Raw genomic sequence first — 13,682 nt, forward strand, 5'->3', positions numbered from 1 at the left:
TATTCGTGACAATGCTTAGCTACAAATCTCAAAAATGACCTCACAAGGACCTCAACAAAATTTTTTTTGTTTGGGTCAGTGACTCACAAGAGAAAAACTTTTATCTTTGACCTAATAACAAAAGAAGTCCAATAAAAAGAAAAATGTGAAAGATTATCATAAAGACCAGGTCACTGTGGGGTGAAAAGTTTCATTTTTTAAGTCTGGTGTACAAAATCACACCAGTGGATTTTACCTTCTCTCTAGTACTCCCTAATTCAACCACTAGCTAAAGGTCTATGTGTGAGGCACCGTTACATTCCTAGGTCTGCCATACCAAACATGAAAGTACATAAGGTATATAAAATCTGAAAGAAGTCAGACTTACTTTCTAGTTATTTTAATTATATTAAAAACGAAGCCACAAACTTTAAAAGCATAACTCTTAGAGTTTTCTGGTTACTAGATATAAAAAGTAACACACCACCAAAGCAAGAATGTAGTAGACACCTTTGAGGATGGCCACACAGTTCACACTACCAGTCCCCTTTCCCTAAAAAATTTAGACCCCACACCACCCTCCAAGGACCTCCAGTAACCACAGACTTATTTATTATGTAACTCCATACTCCTCACCACAACCAAGTGGACCATGAGTGGGCATATGATCAAGGAGGAGTTGATTTTACCCAGGTTCAGTTGGCTGTACTATCATCTATAAGCCAAGGTGCTACAGACTTATTAGTTTGCATTCAATGAGACAGTAATGCCCTTCCATTAAATTCCCTGATTTATTTATGATAAACTAAGTTTTCTTCTTCAACCAAAAAATTTTAATTAAAGCTTTGAGCAGCCTGCTGGAGAAGCCCATGCAGCAAGGAACTGAGAGTTTCAGTCAACAGTCATGTGAGTTAACATTCTTGGAAGGGACTCCTCCAGCCCCACCAAGGTGTGAAATGGCTGCAGCCCTGACTGACATCTTCACTGTAGCCTCATGAGAAACTTTACTTAGAATCTGGTGAGCTAACAAGTGTCAGTGAATTTAAACTGCTAAATTTTGGAGTAATCTGTTATGCAGCAATAGATAACTATGTAGGAAGATAAGAAAAAGAGAAGGAAAAATTAAGGGGTTAACACAGTTCAGGCAAAACAAGATAGCTTCAACTATTAACAGGGATTGGTGACAGAGATAAGTGAATATTGATTTTAAAATGGGAAAACAGGGCCCTCCCAGATGGCCCAGTGGTTAAGGCTCAGTGCTAGCACCACTCCAGCCTGAGTTCAATCCCTGGCCAGGGAGCTACCCACATGGCAAAGCAGACCTCTCTTGACTCACCCACTGCTCTCTTCAGCAGTGTATTTCAGTGAATCTGCCTGTTGTGTTCCCCACTCTGTCTCTCACCCCTCTACGCCTCTGGCCTACACCCCAGTTCTTGTATGCATAAATAAATAAAAAATATTTTTAAAAATGGGAAAACAAATAACCTAAACCTAAATATTATTAAGTCTACCATGCAATGGGATTCTATACAGTTATACAAAATAATAATGCATATTCATATTACTAAAATGTAAACCAGTATAACTTTTCTAGAAAGCAAGTTGGTAAAATATATCTAGAACCTTAAAGTAGTTCATTACCTTTAGGACAGTAATTCTAGGAGATAGTAATTCTAGCCAGAGGTCCTGACAAATATTTATATACAAGGACATTCATCAGATGAGGAACATAAAGATGTAAGCAACTGACATCAAAAACCAGGGGAGGGTTATGTAAGTTGTAGTCTAACCATACAATGGAGGTACAGTCATTAAAACTTTCAAAGATCAAAAAAAAATTATGACAAGAGTAAAATTAAGTTGGCAAAAAACCCAAGATCGCATCACTTTGTTCCTTTAGGTTAGCCTTAACATTACAAGATGTCATCCCTGAAAAGGGAGCTTCTTTTCTGAGCCTTCTACACAAGTGATCGCTTTATTAACAGTGGAGAGTAATTAGAGCCCTTCTATGAATTTTGGCTTAGAATACATGAATTCAAACTTAAAAGCTTTAAAGCTAAAGATCAAAAAAAATACTATATCTAAACATAGACATAGTTTTATAAGTATTTTCATAACTTCTGAGTAAAAATGTAATTACACATAGATTTTCAAGAAAAAATACAGAAGTGCTCTGCATGAAATTTCAAGAATGTTCTCATTGTACTAAGCAAAAATTTCATAAAGACCTCTTTTTCTCTGCTCCAGGCCCTTTGAAAAGAAAGAGCAATTCTGGTAAAATACAGCTGTGGGGGTGGGGGTAAGACTGGATTGTCTGACACTCCTAACACCCCCAAAAAAGTTCACAATCTAAGCAGGTATTTCTTACATAATATAGAGGATTTCAAAAAAGTGAATATAGAAAAATAAATATGATGTCCTATAAACATCTAAAGTATTCTGCCTTGTCTTAATAAAAACTGAAGAGAGTAGTTCTGTCTCTATAACTTCTGAACTATGGGTCCTAAAACCCTTTTGGTCTACACATTTCAAAGGTTGTACCAATATATGATGAAGGAAGAAGGCAAAAGAAATCATGGATTAGAACAATACAATGTGCTACTTGCAAATAATAGTCATTTAACAGGTTTTGCTATAACAAACCCCATATAAAATATTTTACAATCCTATACAGTGGAGAGATAAAACATTTCAAATAAAGTTAAGGTTGTTTTTCTTTTCTAAAATTTGTTCTTCTTTTCTAATGATACTAAAATTGTTTCTGCCTTGTCAGCAATCAAAGGCAAACTGTGGTCTCTCCTCCCCAAACACCTATAATAAATTAATGATAAATAAATCTAAGTCAAATTTCTGAGATCTAGCTGAAAATCACGGGCAGTTGAACCTTCAGAATTTCCTTCCAAGATATGTCTCCTTATAAAAACACCATTTACTTTTATTTATATACAACATAACCTCAAATGTGTTAATGATCACCAAGTAAGCAAGCATTACCCTACATACAGCAGAGGAGCTGCCTAAGAAAGAAGATGGCTTTGCCACTCGATTAAACAATCATTTATCTAAAAAGGAAAAAAAGAGAAAGAAAAGAATGTTCAGGTACAATGATAAATCTATTTACAAGCCAAGAAGGGGGAAAAAACCTCATACTGGAACGATTTACAACGATTCTGATTTTTTTTTCCTTTGATCTGGACCACACAGAAACCAAATTAATGGAGACCATGCTAGAGAGATCTCCTTCCAGAGATTTAAAATGAATTATTTAACAAGTGAAAACCTGAAAAGGGAGTCTGAATGCTTAGAGTATTTATCTACAAAGTTCCTTTTCAATACTTACTGAAGGATAAACCCAAACTTTCATTATGGATTCAGAATAAAGAAAGGCTTATGCGTGTACCAAGTATTCAACAAAAACCTGTAAATTAAGTGGAAGGAAGAGAAACCAAACATACCATACTGCTCATTTATGAGATGAATCAGACATTCTATACTTCTCAGGGTAAAAAAGTTTCTAAGACAGCTGATCTTTAATCAAGAAACTGGAGAGCTCATAATTCACTACCAATGAATCCTCTTAGAATGAAATGGAGTCACAACAACAACAAAGAAAATAACCCAGTCAAAAAATGGGCAGAAGAGCTAAAAAGAAACTTCTCTGAAGAGGAAATGCAAATGGCCAACAGACATATGAAAAAATGTTCAACATCACTTGTAATCAGGGAAATGCAAATCAAAACTACCATGAGATACCATCTTACACCAGTGAGAATGGCACATATTAAAAAAACTAGCAACAACAAATGTTGGCGAGGTTGTGGAGAAAAAGGAACTCTTCTGCACTGTTGGTGGGAATGCAAACTGGTCCAACCACTATGGAGAGCTGTGTGGAGATTTCTGGACCTACTAAACATAGAGCTTCCATATGATCCAGCAATTCCACTCCTAGGTATTTACCCAAAGGACACAGAAGCATCAATTCAAAAGAACACCTGCACCCCTATGTTTATAGCAGCACTATTTACAATAGCTAAGCTTTGGAAACAGCCCAAATGCCCAAAAATAGATGACTGGATCAAGAAGATATGGTACATATATACCATGGAATATTACTCAGCATTCAAAAAAGATAAACACATGCAATTTGCAGCAACATGGATGGCGCTGGAAGGGATCATGCTCAGCGAAATAAGCCAGAAAGAAAAAGAAAAATACCGGATGGTCTCACTCATAGCAGGAATCTAGAAAACTTAAATAAGGGATCAGGAAAATGAATAACTATAAGAAAGTGAAAATCAAAATCAACAAAAAACTATGAACCAGAGACACTTTTTGGGGGGTGGGGGCCGGGAGGGGAGGGATTGGGGTCAGAATGGGGCATGTGCAGTTGTATGGGGGAATATAAAAATAAAATTTATTATTTAAAAAAAAAAAAAGAATGAAATGGAGTCAGTTTTGGTTTGTTTTATTTTTTTCAAATAAAACTATACTTTGTGAGGTCTCGTGAGGTGTGATAAGTAAGAGAAAAAGTACTGGGTTGTACTGTGATGTTATCCACCACATAGGTGCCAAGTCCCCACCAGAGCAAGAATAAAAACCCATGGAAAGTCACAGCTGGTTTCAATTACTAAGAAAACATGACACAGGAGGACAAAGTTGAACATTTTACAGGTTCATTCAAAAGCGAAATGTCCCTATTTAGTATGATTTGATAGGTTGTTTTTGTTTTAATCTGGGAAAATTGTTACCATTAATTTATACGGAAAAAATTTCGAGCATTCCCAGGCCCAAAATATAATCTACCAGTTGATACTAAGTAAGAATGCTTTACTTTCAGATGGTGAGGGAAACCTGTACTCTTCTTCACTGGATCTCACAGAAAAAGAAAAACGACTGAGGAAGATTTGGACAATAGGCTACAGGTACATTACCCAGCACTTTTCACAATTCAAAGGCATAAAATAGGCAAAAGGAAGAAACCAGAAGAGTTAAGAGAGTAGTTCAACAACACGATTCCCCACTTCCATTCAGAAACCACTTCCCCACACTGTGAAAGGAGGTAACAATGCTGGTCTCAGTATTCAAGCCAAGTATAAATCACCCGTGTATTATTTTGTCAGTATTTAGTAACATTTTTATAACATAATTCTACTTCCTTCCTTGAAATTCTGGAATACAATCCTATGTTACATAGTTCCACAAGCGCCAAAAAGCAAATAAGTATGTGTCACCAGAACAACAGTCTGTTCTTTTTCAAAGATGCTTCAGAATCTCAATAATCATTCCAGATACTCTACTGCTTTAGTAGTCATCGTGTCCTTTTCAATTCTTCTCCATATGGCACTTAATTTATTTTAGGTCTCATAATAAACATTATTGAAAGGAGGCTAAAGAACAAACCAGTCAAAAAAGATTACAAGAAACCACCTATCACTTCTAGAGATGTTTTTGTTAATGCAAATTTGTGCATAAAACTGCTAAAGCAGAGCCTCCCTAGTGGCACAAGGGGTTAAGCCTCAGCACTATGAAGCTATCCGCAGCCAATGCAAGCAGGAGTTTGGATTCCCAGCCAGAGATCTGAACCACATGGCGCAGCAGACCTCTCCTGTCTCGCCTGCTGCTCCCCTCAGTAGTGTACTTCAGTCAATCCACCTGTCTGCTCCCCACACTGTCTCTGGTGAATTCTTTCACCCACCCCACACCTCTTGCACTTCTGGTCTACACCCCAGCTCTTATATCATAAATACATGAATCTCTCTTAAAAAAAAAAAAAAAACCTTCCAAAGCAAGGTTAGTGACCTTTGAATTACCACATAATATTAGAGAAGTCACTACAGAGGACAAATGGAGTTCTAACTGTCAAAAACAGAAAGGTAGATTCCCCAACCACAGAAATTCAGAGGAAAGTTTTCTTTTGTTTGTATGAACTTTTTAAAAATTTATTTTAATTTATTTGTTAAACAAAGATTGCAAATAAAGAGATTCCCATGAGAAGATACTATAATTAAGAAAATATAAGCTGTAATATTAATCTGGTGAAAGTTTATAAATTGAAGTTTTTAAGTATATTCTTTTTTTTTTTTTTTTTAAGATTTATTTATTTATACAAGCACTGGGTGGAGTCAGAAGCGCGGGAGGGTGAGAGAATTCACCAGAGCCAGAGCGGGGAACAGAACAGGCAGACTGACGAAATACACTGCTGAGGGGAGCAGCGGGTGTGGCAGGAGAGGTCTGTGCGCTCTGTGGGACCTTCGCTGGCAGCCAGGGATCGAACCAGCAGTGCAGAGGCTGAGGGCAGCTTCGCAGCCCAGCGATCAACCAGGGTAGGCCCTAGTATATTCTTCTTCTATAAAAGTTACATAGTAATTAATGCATTGGCTATGAAATAGCACTACTGATATCCAAATGTCCACATTATTCTCTCTCTAGTACATACCCCTAAATCTGCAAGTTAAAAGCTACCCAAACCTTTGCATTTATGTTGAGCTTCTCTCTTGTACACAAACTATTTCCTAATCATGCCAGAATATCCTTGGGAGATATTTTTATCACTACTGTTCATTTTTTCCTTATATTTTTATGTAAAAAGTTTATCTCCCAAATAGACTGAATTCAAGCCCTAAAGGCAGGAATGCTTTATTCTTTCACCTACTTCCTAGACTGCCTAGTACACTGTTGTGCAGCACAGAGAACATATCAAATGTTTGCTAAGAAAACTAGTGAGGATGTATTTAATAGTTAAATAAAAGTATTCAAATTTACAATAAAAAGAAATAGTTAACAGAATAAAGATACAAAAGCCTATGATCAACCTGGAATCTAATAAGATAAAAACCTAATAGTTCGTTTCAGAAAGAAACTTAATAAGGATTAAGTGTTAAAGTTCCTTTTCTGAACCTGAGAACTGGAGGAGAAAGAGTTGATTTAATAGTAGCATATGTTTAAAAACCTAAAAAAGTATTAGTGCTACTTTGATCCATAAGAGTCAAAAGAAAAATGAAAATGCTAGGGGGAAGAGGGCCTCTCACAAAAGCCTGTGTCCAGAAGCACAATATGGATGTTTCACTCTATTCTTCATAATATAGACAAAGTAGTCTTAAAACAAATGCCATTTAACCTCAAGAACTGCTGTTCTTAGGTGATCAAATTTTTCACTATGTGAAGGCAAAGATAAACAGCTGGGACTACATCAAATTAAAGAGCTTCTGCACAGCAAAAGAGACAATAACAAAAACAAAGAGAAACCCCACCAACTGGGAGAACATTTTTGCACACAACACTAATGATAAAGGACTGATCACAAAAATCTGCAAAGAGCTGATGAGACTCAACAACAACAAAGAAAATAATCCAGTCAAAAAATGGGCAGAAGAGCTAAAAAGAAACTTCTCTGAAGAGGAAATGCAAATGGCCAACAGACATATGAAAAAATGTTCAACATCACTTATAATCAGGGAAATGCAAATCAAAACTACCATGAGATACCATCTTACACCAGTGAGAATGGCACATATTAAAAAAACTAGCAACAACAAATGTTGGTGAGAGTGTGGAGAAAAAGGAACTCTTCTGCACTGCTGGTGGGAGTGCAAACTGGTCCAACCACTATGGAGAGCTGTGCAGAGATTTCTGGACCTACTAAACATAGAGCTCCCATATGATCCAGCAATTCCACTCCTAGGTATTTACCCAAAGGACACAGAAACATCAATTCCAAAGAGCACCTGCACCCGTATGTTTAGAGCAGCACTGTTTACAATAGCTAAGCTTTGGAAACAACCCAAATGCCCAAAAATAGATGACTGGATCAAGAAGATGTGGTACATATATACCATGGAATATTACTCAGCATTCAAAAAAGATAAACACATGCAATTTGCAGCAACATGGATGGCGCTGGAAGGGATCATGCTCAGCGAAATAAGCCAGAAAGAAAAAGAAAAATACCGGATGGTCTCACTCATAGCAGGAATCTAGAAAACTTAAATAAGGGATCAGGAAAATGAATAACTATAAGAAAGTGAAAATCAAAATCAACAAAAAACTATGAACCAGAGACACTCTATGGGGGGTAAGGGGCAGGAGGGCAGGGATTGGGGTCAAAATAAGGGGGTTGCAATTGTATGGGGAATATAAAAATAAAATTTATATTAAAAAATAAATAAATAATAAAAAATATTAAAAAAAATTTTTCTTCACTATGAATTGTCCATTTATTTATAGTTCAATATATTATACTGCAATGAGCATAAACAAGGATTAATAATTTAATAACCAAATTAAGAATATGAGAAAAATTAAATGTATGCCACTAAATTTCATGCATAAGTTTAAAAGAATAAGTAGGACTCTTCCTATATTGAACGAAAAAGCCTGAGGCAGGAGGAGGGAGAGAAAGGAAGAAAGGGCTAGGGGGAGATAGGTCAAAAATATTAATTTATGGGGTCTCCCCTGTGGCGCAGTGGTTGAGCGCTGGGCTGCGAAGCTGCCCGCAGCCTCTGCAGCACCGGTTCAATCCCCGGCCACCAGCGAGGGTCCCACATGGCGGACAGACCTCTCCTGTCGCCCACTGCTCCCCTCACTAGTGTGTTTCATCAGTCTGCCTGTTCTGCTCCCCGCTCTGGCTCTAGTGAATTCTCTCACCCTACGGCGCTTCTGACTGTACCCAGTGCTTATATGGATAAATAAATAAATCTTTAAAAAAAAATTAATTTATGAAAAAGATATAAGATGCCACTCAAATAAATATGTTTGTTTATATATAAATACATATATGTGTGTCTGCACATTTTTTATTCATGTAACTATATGTAAGGCTGGCTGGAAAAGGGAATTAGGGCATTTTTATTTGAATTGTTCAATTCCTTTTCAATGAGAATGTGCTACTTCGGTATCAAAATATTATTCTAAGTATTTCACTGATCCCTCAGAAATACTAAACTTAGTTTCTTTCATACAGAAGCTAGATGCATAAATTATTTCTTGAACAAATATAATCACAGAAATATAATACATAATTCTTAAGTTTCCTCTCCCAGGAAATTTTGTTTCTTTCACTCTATGTTTCCCTAGCAACATCTAAGAAAAGCTGTACTTAAATATTTTTCGAGTACACAAAACTATCTCTAAAGATTAGCAAAGAGAATATATCACACACCAAGAATAGTATTTTCTGCTACTATTTTCCTAAGTCACAGACATTGACATTACATGGTAATCCGAAGAATACAACTGTCTCAATTTTTTTCCCATCTAACATCACCCCCAAAAGTGTAACTTCAAGAGCACTATCTCTGGAATTATGTGCTTAATTAAAATTACCAGTCATAAAGAGACAGGGAAAAAAAACCCACCATGATGAAACTGCATAATAAAAGGTCACCTTTGTCAAACAAAACTCAAGGCCTCTCCCTTCATTAAACAGCTGAAAGCAAACATATTTACCCAGTACAACAGGTATTTGGGTTTTTACCAACTGTAAGAACATTTTACTAGAGTCAGTGGTTAGCTATGAAGATATTTATAAGCATTTTTTTCCTTTTCCTGTAATTTGGAAGATTAATGTAGTTAAATTACTTTAAAAATCAATAAGACAGATTTAAGCAAACAAAGAGGAAGGGCTGATAAAAAAATGTCATGGAGCTAAATGGTAAGTCTAAAGATCTATATTATAAAAAGCACTTAAAATGCTTGATTTCTAAATTAAGGTTATTTCCTAAATCTGTTTCTCCTTGTTTATGAAAAAATGTGCAATAAGAATAAAATGCAAATAAAATTTAAAATTTTAGATTTTCTTGTAGTCAGTTGAAAAAGTAAAAACAGGTGAAATTAATTTTAATGTATTTTCGTTAATCCTATATATCCAAGGCATTATCATTTTAACACATAGTGAATACTAAAAAAAAAATCAGTAAGATAATTTACTTTGAAATCTGTACACTTACAACACTCTCAATTCAGGTAAACATTTCAAGAGCTCAATAACCACATATAACTAGTAGCTATCATACTGAACAGCACACTAGTGGATCAGATACAATTTCTAAAGTACAGTTACATAATCAACTGAAAGCACAAGTACATAACCAAATGCAAAATGTCTTTATCACAGTTTTTAAAGGCAGAGGGGGATAATATATAATAAGGTGAAAAATAAGAACAGTTAATACTTTTTGAGCATTTACTATATGCCAGGCCTTATTTTAAGTACTTTTCCAACATTATCTCACTTGATCAATATAAATGTGTCTGATGCAAAAAGGAGTATTATCCCCATTTTACAAATTAGGAAACTAAGATTTAATGCAGGCAGTCTAACCAAAGAGCTTCAATACTATACGTGCTCACAGCAAGAAAAGTACCAAAAGGGAGAAAGATGGTTTATAAAAGAAAAGATGAAATATGAAGTAACAAAGCAAAAGTTGTTTTGATATTAACAGGTTTTTAAAACTAAATTATGTATATAATTCTGATTCACAAAAGCTACAGTCTCCAAATAAACCATACATCTTTAGGTCAGAATTTTTAAACTACTATGCTATAAATATTTTATTTAACCTTATACTGGTAATGTAAATATTTATAATGTGAATGTTTATTCATAACCCAGTATTGAAAAATTAATTACTGACCAATTTAGCTTTTAAGAAAATAGTAAAGAATAATATGGGAATTAAAGTCAAGAATTTTCCCTAGTGTATTAGTTTCAAGAACTTTTCTGCAACTTTTTTTAAAAATGATTGAATAACGCTAATTTTATTGTGGATCTCTTTCTAACAATCTTACTTTCTTTTATGGAGGGAAGAAAAGGGGTTTCTCTTCCTCCCATTCACCTATCATTTCAAGAAATAAAAAAGTATGAGAAGGTAAAATATGCAAGAAAAAGCTAGCTTCTCTCCTATATCTCGAATTTAAGAGAGACCACATGCTAATACTAAATATGTTATTAGATGGGTACACTGTATCCCAAGATTTAGCTAAAACATGGGAACAATGTTCACTTTCACATACACATGGCTTCAGCAAAATGGCATAAACACTGCCTAAAGTTCATAAAAATTTCAGGTAAAATGCTAGATACCTCTTCAGAAAATAACATTCAAAAATACCTGGACAAAAGAAACAATCCTGTGTTTACAAAAGTGTGTGATCAGAGCTTAAATTGTCTGACCCTTTCGTGTACCTAAAAATCACAAGATAAGGATAGCCTTGATCCACAGTTGAAGGTCATGGCGGTCTGCACACTAGTAACTTTGACGTTTTCACGTGTCACTAAAAAACTCGATCACACCACCTTCAGTTACATAATAAACCTATCACCATACTGTATTTAGTATCCCTCCCACATACTCAAACTTCACGAATGTGGCCAGATATTGGGGCGGGGGGGGGGGGAGCTCTTAATAGAACACTTCATTTGCACAATGTGCCTGAGCAGCTATTTAGCAATAGAACAAAAAGGTTAGAATCAATCTGTCTCATGCCATAATGAAGAAATATCTCAGCTTACCAAAATTTTGCAGTAAATTTATTCACAACACTTATATTTTGTCTTTGATCATTTGAACGTCTTTGATCATTTGCACGTTATTAAATAAATATCTCAAAGAACTTTCAAAGCTCATCTATGGTTTATGTTTCTTTTTATATTTTCCTTTTGACTCCTATTAGTATATGTGTCAGGCACTAGCTCTGTCCCTTTTAGATGCATCATCCTATTAAGTCTTCCCAATAGGTCTATGCATTTATTGCTTTTGTGGAAGACAGATTCACTGAGCTTTTTTATTTATTTATGCATACAAGAGCTGGGGTACAGATCAGAGATGCGGGGGGTGAGAGGTTTCACCAGAGACAGAGTGGAGAACAGAAAGGCAGACTGACCGAAGTACACTGCTGAGGGGAGCAGCAGGCGAGTCAGGAGAGGTCTGCTGCACCATGTGGGTTGCTCCCTGGCAGGCCGGGGATCAAACTTGTGCTGCAGAGGCTTCGAACTGCTTCATAGTGTGGTGCTCAACCCCTTGCCTCCCCACCAGGGAGGCCCCAGATTCACTGAGCTTTAACCAAAGTCCGACAGCTGTTAAAAGGAAAGCAAGGGTGTACCAGGCCAGGCTTCCCACCTCCAGTCTAAGGTTTCTTCTACAAAAACGAGGACTTTCTTTCTTGTTTCATTCCCTACTTATGGACCAATTTATCTACCTTAGTACCATCATCTATTCAAATGGTGGCCCAAACACATAAGCAAAGTTTTATTGTTCTTCATATCTACAAAAACCTTAGAGGTGAATTGTCAGGTATGTGAATTGTATTTCCAAAGAGCTGTTATTTTTTTAAAAAGGGAAAAAGAACCTTAAGTATGTTAACAATATCAACTCTACAATTACCCTAGTAAGAATTCATCGTGGGCAGCATAGCTGAATGAAGCCCACAGGTAAACCAAAACCTTAATTTGTAACTTATCTCTCAAAATGTTTATAGATCAGACCCTTACTATTGCTAACTTTTTTAAGACTCCTGTAACTGCCTCAAACTCTCGTTACAGCTTCTCTCCTCTCTATCCCACCAAGAATACTAGTAATCTAGAGATCACCTTTATACTATCTTCATCATTGCACAACTCTATTCAAAAACCTAAATGGTTCTTTTCCCCCGCTATAGTAAATCTAAATTCATCTGCCTAGTTTTCCAGGTCTTCCCTAACCTGTCTTCATCTACTTCTCACTACTCTTCATCATGTGGACAAGCCATCTCCTTAGCGTCCTAGGAACATAACAAGACTTGCACTGGGTATTGTCCCTTAATTAATTCCATTCTATTAACATGACATGTTCTTCCCGCCATCACTTTCAAGGACCTTGCCCACTCCCTGACTACTGCATTTTGCAGCCTCAGGCAACTCCTACAGTGCTAGGATGTAAGTCATCTTTTGTTATCTCTAGCACTTAGTATATGGGGCATAAAATAATAAGTGTTTGTAGAATGCAAATCGTAACATGTTGTGCAAAAATAATTATGTGGCACTTATTTTCTCTTTTCATACCAAGTATATTCATTTCACTAGAAATAAAAGTAGCAGAGTGCTAAAAATAATGATTTCAGAGACTTTCCTCAATATGAAATAACCAGTAAGTTATCAGATGCTCTTATGATGCTGAAATCATTTCAACATAGGAATCAATTCAACAGGTTCTGAGTTTGAAGATTAATATAGCTGATTTTTTATTCTTATTATGATCCCTTTTTAGGTGCTAGAATCAAAAACAAAATTTCTTCCTATCATGACAACATAATTCAGGGCTCTTCATCACAAAGAATATTATCTATATAGCAATTATCTATAGTATTATGAAATCTTAAGATTAGAACACAATTACATGTTTTTTGCTTTCCAACCACTCAAAACAAATATAAGCACAAAAGCAATCTTTTTTTAAAGCAAATGCTAAAATCTTTAGTGTCACAAACAAATATAAAGAATTCAGCACATCTACGCTAGATTAGAAATCAAAAATATGAATAATCATTATTCACCTAGATTATGACTTCATCATGCCAGATAAAAAACTTACATAAAAAAATTGTAAAACAATTGAAAAATACTTTAATAAATGATTAAAGAGCCTCAATTTACATGATTCAATTATGAAGCACTTCAAAAAAACTGCCCTGTAAATTGGTCCTTATCTGATAGAAAAAGCCAAAGATGA

The 13,682-nt window shown here is 35.6% G+C and overlaps 1 protein-coding gene across 1 annotated transcript in view; it reads right to left on the reverse strand.

Moving 5' to 3' along the window:
• The window catches only part of RFC1 (replication factor C subunit 1), a 71,661-nt gene that overhangs the window by 39,723 nt on the left and 18,256 nt on the right, over positions 1-13,682 (reverse strand).

This window comes from Talpa occidentalis, unplaced genomic scaffold, assembly GCF_014898055.3.
Source record: "Talpa occidentalis isolate TD23 unplaced genomic scaffold, MPIMG_talOcc4v2.1 talOcc4.6, whole genome shotgun sequence".
NCBI lineage: Eukaryota > Metazoa > Chordata > Mammalia > Eulipotyphla > Talpidae > Talpa > Talpa occidentalis.